At 44.7% G+C, this 12,504-nt stretch overlaps 1 protein-coding gene across 1 annotated transcript in view; it reads left to right on the forward strand.

Annotated features, from left to right (window-relative positions):
* Positions 1 to 12,504, forward strand: part of LOC116370072 (NLR family CARD domain-containing protein 3-like) — a 315,247-nt gene that overhangs the window by 204,794 nt on the left and 97,949 nt on the right. The window lies entirely within an intron of this gene.

A 12,504-nucleotide genomic window follows, 5' to 3' on the forward strand; every position in this document is an offset into this window, starting at 1 on the left:
GATTCTTAGTCCAGAACTCCCAGAAGGCTTTGAGAGTCAGAAGCAGGAAGTGGTGGACACTGAAGATGAGAAGCAGGAGAGCAGTGCCAGAGAGGGGGCTCTGAAGATCACACTGCACATCCTGAGGAAAATGAACCAGAAGGAGCTTGCTGACACACTGGAGAAATGTAAGATCTGTCTGCCTCATGTTGAATGCTGTTTTATAACATTTAAAAGCTGTAGGTAAAGTACAGCTAACGTAGCTGTGTAACTCAATGATATTGTAGCAGCCTTAACACAACACCTAGTGACCTCATCAAGTAGCAGCAGGGATGTGTTGTGCTGATTCATTTAGAGAGAGAGACAACATTAATAATACCATCAATAATACCAATAATAATATAATCAGTCACACCAGTCTGTAATGCATTATGAAAACATTTACACATTTATACAGTCAGTTAAGAGAATAAATTATTATAATGTAAAACTTTATAACAGTCCTTCAATACTGTAGGCATTAAAACAGACGTAATATTAATATCCTCTGTGTTATTTCTAGATGCAGATGATCCTGCTGTGATTTGCCAACGTGAACTCAAATCTAATCTAAAGAAGAAGTTTCAATGTGTGTTTGAGGGGATCGCTAAACAAGGAAACCCAACACTTCTCAATAAGATCTACACAGAGCTCTACATCACAGAGGGTGGAACTGGAGAGGTCAATAATGAACATGAGCTGAGACAGATTGAGACAACAACCAGGAAACAAGCAAGACCAGAGACTGCAATCAAATGTAACGACATCTTCAAACCCTTAACTGGACAAGACAAACCTATCAGAACTGTGCTGACAAAGGGAGTCGCTGGCATTGGAAAAACAGTCTCTGTGCAGAAGTTCATTCTGGACTGGGCTGAAGGAAAAGCAAATCAGGATGTCCAATTTGTGTTTTCATTCCCTTTTCGGGAGCTGAATTTGATGAAAGAGGACAAACACACTTTCATTGAACTTCTCAATCACTTCTCAATGGAAACCAAACAATCAGGAATCTCCAACTACAACAAGTACAAAGTTCTGTTCATCTTTGATGGTCTGGATGAGTGCCGACTGCCCCTTGACTTCCAGAAGAACAAGATTTGTTGGGACGTCACAGAGTCAACCTCAGTGGATGTTCTGCTGACAAATCTCATCAAGGGAAATCTGCTTCCCTCTGCTCTCCTCTGGATAACTACCCGACCTGCAGCAGCCAATAAGATCCCTTCAGGGTGTGTTGACCAGGTGACAGAGGTACGAGGGTTCAATGACCCACAGAAGGAGGAGTACTTCAGGAAGAGATTCAGTGATGAGGACCTGGCCAGCAGAATCATCTCACACATAAAGACATCAAGGAGCCTCCACATCATGTGCCACATTCCAGTCTTCTGTTGGATTTCTGCAACAGTCCTTGAACACATGCTGAAACATAAGAGAGAAGAGATGCCGAAGACTCTGACTGAGATGTACACACACCTTGTGGTGTTTCATACCAAACAGAAGAATGAAAAGTATCTTGGGAAAGAAGAGACAGGTCCACACTGGAATAAAGAGAGCATTCTGTCACTGGGAAAACTGGCTTTTCAACAGCTTGTGAATGGCAATCTGATTTTCTATGAAGAAGACATGAAAGAGTCTGGCATTGATGTCAATGAAGCCTCAGTGTACTCAGGATTGTGCACACAGCTCTTTAAAGAGGAATGTGGGCTGTACCAGGACAAGGTGTTCTGCTTTGTTCATCTGAGCATTCAGGAGTTTCTGGCTGCTGTATATGTGTTCCTCTCATTCATCAACAACAATGAGAATCTAATGGACAAACCTCAATCAACGTCCAGGAACTTTTCTGTGAGGATCAAACAAAGGCGTAAAGTTACTTTCTACAAGAGTGCTGTGGATAAAGCCTTACAAAGTGAGACGGGAAACCTGGACCTTTTCCTCCGCTTCCTTCTGGGCCTCTCACTGGAGTCCAATCAGAAGCACTTACAAGGTCTACTGACAAAGTCAAGAAGCAGCTCACAGAGCCATGAAGAAACAGTCAAGTACATCAAGGAGAAGATCAGGGAGAATCCCTCTCCAGAGAGGAGCATCAATCTGTTCCACTGTCTGAATGAACTGAATGACCATTCTCTAGTGGAGGAGATCCAAAGATACCTGAGCTCAGGAAGTCTCTCAGAACACAACCTGTCACCTGCACAGTGGTCAGCTCTGGTCTTTGTGTTGCTGACTTCAGAACAGGAGCTGAATGTGTTTGACCTGAAGAAATACTCCAGATCAGAGGAAGGTCTTCTGAGGCTGCTGCCAGTGGTCAAAGCCTCCAGAGCTGCTCTGTGAGTAAATAAAATGACATATAAGAACTAATCATCAGGAAGAAATATTCAGTTTAGAGAAAAATATGTATTATAATATGTATATAATATTATATTGAATAACATATTCAATAAATTCATTGATTTTCACATTAGTATAACAATATGACCACACAATTCTAGGAAATGGAAGATGAATCTATATGTTTGAGAGAAGAAACCAAATGCATCTGCCATTGTCCTTCTACACTACTGGTGTTAAACTAACAGTGTGTTTGTGAAGTCATGATGATCTCTTTGTCAGGCTGTCAGGCTGTGGAGTCACAGAGGAAGGCTGTGCTTCTCTGGTCTCAGCTCTGAGGTCAAACCCCTCACACCTGAGAGAGCTGGACCTGAGTAACAATGACCTGAAGGATTCAGGAGTGAAGCTGCTCTCTGCTGGACTGGGGAATCCCCACTGTAAACTGGAGACTCTGAGGTCAGTATTCCTGTAGTTGGTCAACAAGTGATAACTGTTCACCAGATCCACATGTGTTTACCAGACACACATAGTCCACACCATATGTGTTTGGACAGTGAAGCTTACAGTTTTAAATGTGGTGCTTTGCTCCAGCATTTAGGATTTGAGATACAATGTTTCATATTAGGAGACAGTACAGAATGTCACCTTTTATTTGAGGATAATGGTGAGAGGTTAGTATGTTTTGTTGTAGTCTCTGTTATTGGTAATGGTGAGAGGTTAGCATGTTTTGTTGTAGCCTCTGTTATTGGTAATGGTGAGAGGTTAGCATGTTTTGTTGTAGCCTCTGTTATTGGTAATGGTGAGAGGTTAACATGTTTTGTTGTAGCCTCTGTTATTGGTAATGGTGAGAGGTTAGCATGTTTTGTTGTAGTCTCTGTTATTGGTAATGGTGAGAGGTTAGTATGTTTTGTTGTAGTCTCTGTTATTGGTAATGGTGAGAGGTTAGCATGTTTTGTTGTAGCCTCTGTTATTGGTAATGGTGAGAGGTTAGCATGTTTTGTTGTAACCTCTGTTATTGGTAATGGTGAGAGGTTAGTATGTTTTGTTGTAGCCTCTGTTATTGGTAATGGTGAGAGGTTAGCATGTTTTGTTGTAGCCTCTGTTATTGGTAATGGTGAGAGGTTAACATGTTTTGTTGTAGCCTCTGTTATTGGTAATGGTGAGAGGTTAGCATGTTTTGTTGTAGCCTCTGTTATTGGTAATGGTGAGAGGTTAGCATGTTTTGTTGTAACCTCTGTTATTGGTAATGGTGAGAGGTTAGCATGTTTTGTTGTAACCTCTGTTATTGGTAATGGTGAGAGGTTAGTATGTTTTGTTGTAGCCTCTGTTATTGGTAATGGTGAGAGGTTAGCACGTTTTGTTGTAGCCTCTGTTATTGGTAATGGTGAGAGGTTAGCATGTTTTGTTGTAGCCTCTGTTATTGGTAATGGTGAAAGGTTAGCACGTTTTGTTGTAGCCTCTGTTATTGGTAATGGTAAGAGGTCATCCACTATTCAGTTAATAATCGACAAAACATAAAATATATCCAAAACAAATGCATTAATGCATTCATATGAAACATTTGATTTCCAAACCATTAATTTCTGAATAGATATGGAAGGTTTCAGGACACTGATATATCTGACTGATTCTGCTTTTTAAACTGGTCTGGTCAGTCTACTATAATATTTGTACTAGACATGTTTCTATCTGCAGGCAATACTTTGATCATTTGTCATTTTTAATGATGATACACTATTTTACGAATAGATATGGAAGGTTTCAGGACACTGATATATCTGAATATGTTGAAAAAATATACTGCCACTATTTTCACCACCAAAGAATATCAGTGTGATTTTAATATGATTTGACTCTTTGCAGGCTGTCAGGCTGTCTAGTCACAGAGGAAGGCTGTGCTTCTCTGGTCTCAGCTCTGAGGTCAAACCCCTCACACCTGAGAGAGCTGGACCTGAGCTACAATCACCCAGGAGACTCAGGAGTCAGACTGCTCTCTGCTGGACTGGAGGATCCACACTGCAGACTGGAGAAACTCAAGTATGTAGAGGGTTTATGTCAATGTTCATATCAGACGTGTTTGTCTTATCAGGCTGGTTAAGACAAACATTCTGACCACCACTTGGACAAAGTTATATGATGTTGTTCATATCAGACCCGTAACATAACTCATGCAAATCATAATAGTGAAAAAGTAACAGTGAGAACAAAAAACCACAGACAACTAAAATCTACCGTCAATGGTTTATGGTTTGTGAATAGACCACAGAAACTGCCTGCTGGACACACGAACACAAGCCTCACTCGGTTGTTGCCAGGAGACATCCAGGCTTTGAGAGGTGGTCATAATAAAATAATAGTGGAGGGTTTATTTGCCACTGGTATGGCTACTGGAGGCAGTGAACTCTCTGGGACTGTTTTACAGTACCGGAAGAGTGCTAGGATTCATGTTGGTTCCTCATGGTTTATTTGGTAAACACACGGTAAGGGGGGGAGGGGGGCTGAGCTGGCCCAACAACGCAGAGAGAAAGAAAATAGAGAAATAATAGAAAACTAAAACAAGTAATAAAAGTACTAAATACACAATGAGTAACGATAACTTGGCTTTATACACGGAATACCACTACCGAGGCTATGTGCAAGGTTACGGCGATCATTTTAACTGACCTGCCTATTAAATAAAGGTTCATTTAAACTGAACATCTTCTGAAAATGTGCTTTGTAGCAATGTCGATGCTGTGATCTGATTGACTGTTGATAAACTGTAAAACAGTGTGGAAAGAAACTAATATTCAAAAACACCCCAAAGCTTCAATACAGCTGACTAACTAACCAAAAATACAGTGGGTTGTCTGCCCAGTACTGTACTGTACTGTGTGTGTGTGTGTGTGTGTGTGTGTACTGTGTGTGAGTGTGTCGTGTGTGGGTGTGTGTGTGTCCAGTGTGTGTGTCATTGAGCATTGGACCCACAGACACACACACTGGACACACACACACACTCACACACTGGACAAACACACACACAGGACTTACACACACAGTACACGCACGCACACACACGCACACACACACACACACAGTACACACACACACACAGTATACACACACACACACACACAGACAAACATTCGCTTGGCGTATATACGTGTGTGTGTGTGTGTGTGTGTGTATACTGTGTGTGTGTGTATACTGTGTGTGTGTGTATACTGTGTGTGTGTGTGTGTACTGTGTGTGTGTGTCGTGTGTGAGTGTGTCTCCAGTGTGTGTGTGGGTGTGTGTGTGTCCAGTGTGTGTGTCATTGAGCATTGGACCCACAGACACACACACTGGACACACGCACACACACACACACAGTACACACACACACACAGACAAACATTCGCTTGGCGTATATACGTGTGTGTGTGTGTGTGTGTGTGTGTATATTGTGTGTGTGTGTACTGTGTGTGTGTGTATACTGTGTGTGTGTGTGTACTGTGTGTGTGTGTGTATACTGTGTGTGTGTGTGTACTGTGTGTGTGTGTGTACTGTGTGTGTAAGTCCTGTGTGTGTGTGTGTCCAGTGTGTGTGTCTGTGGGTCCAATGCTCAATGACACACACACTGGACACACACACAGGACTTACACACACAGTACACGCACACACACGCACACACACACACACAGTACACACACACACACAGTACACACACACACACAGTATACACACACACACAGTACACACACACACACAGTATACACACACACACACACACACACACACACACACACACACACACACACACACACACACACACACACACACACACACACAGTACAGTACAGTAGTGTGTGTGTGTGTGTGTGTGTGTGTGTGTGTGTGTGTGTGTGTGTGTGTGTGTGTGTGTGTGTGTGTGTATACTGTGTGTGTGTGTGTAGTGTGTGTGTGTGTGTGTGTGTGTGTCCTGTGTGTGTGTGTGTGTGTGTGTGTGTGTGTCTGTCCAGTGTTTCCAGTGTGTGTGTGTGTGTGTGTGTGTGTGTGTGTGTGTGTGTGTGTGTGTGTGTGTGTGTGTGTGTGTGTGTGTGTGTGTGTGTGTGTGTGTGTGTGTGTATCCCTCAATGACTGTCTGTTCTTCTGCTTACCGCTACAGTGTGGAACATGGTGGAGAGAACAGAATGAAACCTGGACTTAGAAAATGTGAGTGTTGACTGCTGTGAAGAATATGACTAAGAATAAGTCTTAATTCAAGTTAAGTCAAAGACCAACATCATTACTGACTTGGTCATATTAAATATCAGCTGTAGTTCTACAGAAGCAGAAATCAGGGACACCAACGTTTACAAAGAGTTGCTTTGACAATGTGTGTGTGTGTGTGTGTGTGTGTGTGTGTGTGTGTGTGTGTGTGTGTGTGTGTGTGTGTGTGTGTGTGTGTGTAATTAATGGGAATAAGTGTGTTTTATATTACCATACAGTATAACATATGATCATTCAACAAGTCTCAAGTTACCTTAACTTCTCCTTTTGATACCTAGAAACATCAACATTAAATGAATTAGTGAAAAGTGAGTTAACATTCTAATGTGAATGATGATGATTTCTAATATTGTGTCTGGTTTCATCCATCAGATGTCTGTGATCTCACACTGGACCTAAACACAGTAAACAGACTCCTCTCTCTGTCTGAGGAGAACAGAAAGGTGACATGTAGGAGAGAGGAGCAGCCGTATCCTGATCACCCAGAGAGATTTGAGGACTGGAAACAGGTGCTGTGTAGAGAGGGTCTGACTGGGCGCTGTTACTGGGAGGTAGAGTGGAGTGGGGGGGCTGATATAGGAGTGACATATAAAGGAATCAGCAGGAGAGGAGGGGTTGATGACTGTTGGCTTGGAGACAATGACAAGTCCTGGAGTCTGTTCTGCTCTGACAACAGATACTCTGCCTGTCACAATAATAATCCCACTACCATAGACGTCCCCTCCTCCAGCTCCCACAGAGTAGGAGTGTATCTGGACTGGCCAGCCGGCACTCTGTCCTTCTATAGAGCCTCCTCTGACACACTGACCCACCTGATCACATTCACCTCCACATTCACTGAGCCCCTCTATCCAGGGTTTGGGGTTTGGGATGATGACTCCTCAGTGTCCCTGGAATAACACACACACTGGACACACACACACACACACACACACACACACACACACACGCACTCTGGACACACACACACTCTGGACACACACACACACACTGGACACACACACACACACACACAATGGACACATACTAGACACACACACACTGGACACACACACACTGGACACACACACAATGGACACACACTAGACACACACACACTAGATACACACTAGACACACACACAATGGACACACACTAGACACACACACACACTGGACAAACACACACTGGACAAATACACGCACTCTGGACACACACACACTCTGGACACACACACAATGGACACACACTAGACACACACACACTAGACACACACACACACACTAGACACACACACACACACTGGACAAACACACACTGGACAAATACACACACACTCTGGACACACACACACTCTGGACACACACACACACTGGACACACACACACTGGACACACACACTCAGGACACACACACACACGGGACACACACACACACTGGACACACACACACTGGACAAATACACACACACACACTCTGGACACACACACACTCTGGACACACACACACACTGGACACACACACACTGGACACACACACTCAGGACACACACAGTGGTCACAAACACACACACACAGGACACACACACACACTGGACACACACACACTGGACAAATACACACACACTCTGGACACACACACACTCTGGACACACACACACTCTGGACACACACACACACTGGACACACACACACTGGACACACACACTCAGGACACACACAGTGGTCACAAACACACACACACACACAGGACACACACACACAGACAGGACACACACACACACAGACAGGACACACACGCACACAGACAGGACACACACACACAGACTGGACACACACACTGGACACACACACACTGGACAAATACACACACACACACAGTGGTCACACACAAACACACACACACAGGACGCACACACACACAGGACACACACACACACAGGACACACACACACTGGACACACACACTCTGGACACACACACACAGTGGACACGCACACACACACTGGACACACACACACAGACAGGACACACACACACAGACAGGACACACACACTGGACACACACACTCTGGACACACACACACTCTGGACACACACACACTCTGGACACACACACACCCTGGACACACACACACCCTGGACACACACACACTCTGGACACACACACACACTCTGGACACACACACACTAGACACACACACACTGGACACACACACACTAGACACACACACAATGGACACACACTAGACACACACACACACACAGACAGGACACACACACTGGACACACACACTCTGGACACACACACACTCTGGACACACACACACTCTGGACACACACACACCCTGGACACACACACACCCTGGACACACACACACTCTGGACACACACACACACTCTGGACACACACACACACACTAGACACACACACACTGGACACACACACACTAGACACACACACAATGGACACACACTAGACACACACACACTAGACACACACACACACTAGACACACACACACACTAGACACACACACACACTAGACACACACACACTAGACACACACACACACTGGACACACACACACTCTGGACACACACACACTCTGGACACACACACACTCTGGACACACACGCACTAGACACACACACACTGGACACACACACACTAGACACACACACAATGGACACACACACACTAGACACACACACACACTGGACACACACACACACTGGACACACACACACCCTGGACACACACACACACTCTGGACACACACACACTCTGGACACACACACACTCTGGACACACACACACTGGACACACACACACTAGACACACACACACTAGACACACACACTCTGGACACACACACACACTGGACACACACACACTAGACACACACACACTCTGGACACACACACTAGACACACACACAATGGACACACACTAGACACACACACACTGGACACACACACTCTGGACACACACACACAGTGGACACACACACTCTGGACACACACACACAGACAGGACACACACACACAGACAGGACACACACACTGGACACACACACTGGACACACACTCTCTGGACACACACTGGACACACACATACTCTGGACACACACTGGACACACACACACTCTGGACACACACACACACACTCTGGACACACACACACACACTCTGGACACACACACACATCCTCTGGACACACACACACGCACTCTGGACACACACGCACTCACTGGACACACACACACACACTCTGGACACACACACACACACACTGGACAAACACACACTGGACAAATACACACACACGCACTCTGGACACACACACACACTGGACACACACACACACACTGGACACACACACACTGGACAAATACACACACACACACACACACACACACTGGACAAATACACACACACACACACACAAACACACACTGGACAAACACACACTCTGGGCACACACACACTCTGGACACTCACACACACTGGACACACATACACACTGGACACACACACACACTGGACACACACACACACACTGGACACACACACACACTGGACGGACACACACACTCTGGACGGACACACACACTCTGGACACACACACACTCTGGACACACACACACACACACTGGACACACACACACATCCTCTGGACACATACACACGCACTCTGGACACACACGCACTCACTGGACACACACACACACACTCTGGACACACACACACACACACTGGACACACACACACATCCTCTGGACACATACACACGCACTCTGGACACACACGCACTCACTGGACACACACACACACACTCTGGACACACACACACACACACTGGACAAATACACACACACGCACTCTGGACACACACACACACTGGACACACACACACACACTGGACACACACACACTGGACAAATACACACACACACACACACATACACTGGACAAATACACACACACACACACACACACACACACACTGGACAAACACACACTGGACAAATATATACACACACACACAAATACACACACAGGACACACACACTCTGGATACACACACACACACACGCACACTGGACACACACACTCTGGGCACACACACACACACACTGGGCACACACACACTCTGGACAAACACACACTCTGGACAAACACACACTCTGGACAAAACACACACTCTGGGCACACACACACTCTGGACACTCACACACTCTGGACACTCACACACTCTGGACACTCACACACACTGGACACACACACACACTGGACACACACACACACTGGACACACACACACACACTGGACACACACACACACTGGACACACACACACACTGGACACACACACACACTCTGGACACACACACACTCTGGACACACACACACTCTGGACACACACACACACACACTGGACACACACACTGGACACACACACACTCTGGAAACACACACACACACACACACACACTCTGGACACACACACACATGCGCGTCTTTCTATAGTTGTGAGGACCTCTTACAACAACACTGTTAAAATACAATGTGATCATGTTGAAAAACGAATTGTACAATTATATATAATTATATATGGACATACGCTCCATAGTTGTATAATTATATATGGACATACGCTCCATAGTTGTATAATTATATATGGACATACGCTCCATAGTTGTATAATTATATATGGACATACGCTCCATAGTTGTATAATTATATATGGACATACGCTCCATAGTTGTATAATTATATATGGACATACGCTCCATAGTTGTATAATTATATATGGACATACGCTCCATAGTTGTATAATTATATATAATTATATATGGACATACGCTCCATAGTTGTATAATTATATATGGACATACGCTCCATAGTTGTATAATTATATATAATTATATATGGACATACGCTCCATAGTTGTACAATTATATATGGACATACGCTCCATAGTTGTATAATTATATATGGACATACGCTCCATAGTTGTATAATTATATATGGACATACGCTCCATAGTTGTACAAGTAAACAAGGATATATTGTACTGTTCATAATAAAACAGACTTGAAACAAGAAAAGGCTGTTAATTGTGAAAACAGTTTGTTTATTGATTTAACGTTTCCTCTGTCAGGTTGATGTTAACCTGCGACTGGTTGAAACATGAAACAAATATGAAATGAAATACAAAACAATTAAATATGTGGAATAGAATTAAACAAATTGTACAATTAGTACAACAGAGTGTTGTGATGCAGGGTTACTATAGCAACAGAGTGTGATGCAGGGTCACTATAGCAACAGAGTGTTGTGATGCAGAGTTACTATAGCAACAGAGTGTTGCGATGCAGGGTCACTATAGCAACAGAGTGTTGTGATGTAGGGTCACTATAGCAACAGAGTTCTCTGCTCTCTCTTCTCTGCTCTCTCTGCTCTCTTTCTGCTCTGCTCTCTCTCTGTTCTCTGCTCTCTCTTCTCTGCTCTCTCTCTCTGCTCTCTTTCTGCTCTGCTCTCTCTCTCTTCTCTGCTCTCTCTCTGCTCTCTCTTCTCTGCTCTCTCTCTGCTCTCTTCTCCTCGCTCTGCTCTATCAGCTCTCTCAGCCTGCTCTCTGCTCTCTCTCTGCTCTCTCTGCCCTCTTCTCTCTCTCTCTGCTCTCTTCTCCTCGCTCTGCTCTATCAGCTCTCTCTGTGCTCTCTGCTCTCTCTCTGTGCTCTCTGCTCTCTCTCAGCTCTCTCTCTGCTCTCTGCTCTCTCTTCTCTCTCTGCTCTCTCTGTTCTCTGCTCTCTCTCTTTTCTCTGCTCTCTCTCTCTCTCACACTCTCTGCTCTCTCTCTCTGCTCTCTCTCTGCTCTCTCTCTGTTCTCTGCTCTCTCTTTCTCTGCTCTCTCTCTCTCACACTCTCTGCTCTCTCTCTGCTCTCTCTCTG

Source organism: Oncorhynchus kisutch, unplaced genomic scaffold (assembly GCF_002021735.2).
Source record: "Oncorhynchus kisutch isolate 150728-3 unplaced genomic scaffold, Okis_V2 scaffold2442, whole genome shotgun sequence".
NCBI classification, from domain to species: Eukaryota; Metazoa; Chordata; class Actinopteri; order Salmoniformes; family Salmonidae; genus Oncorhynchus; species Oncorhynchus kisutch.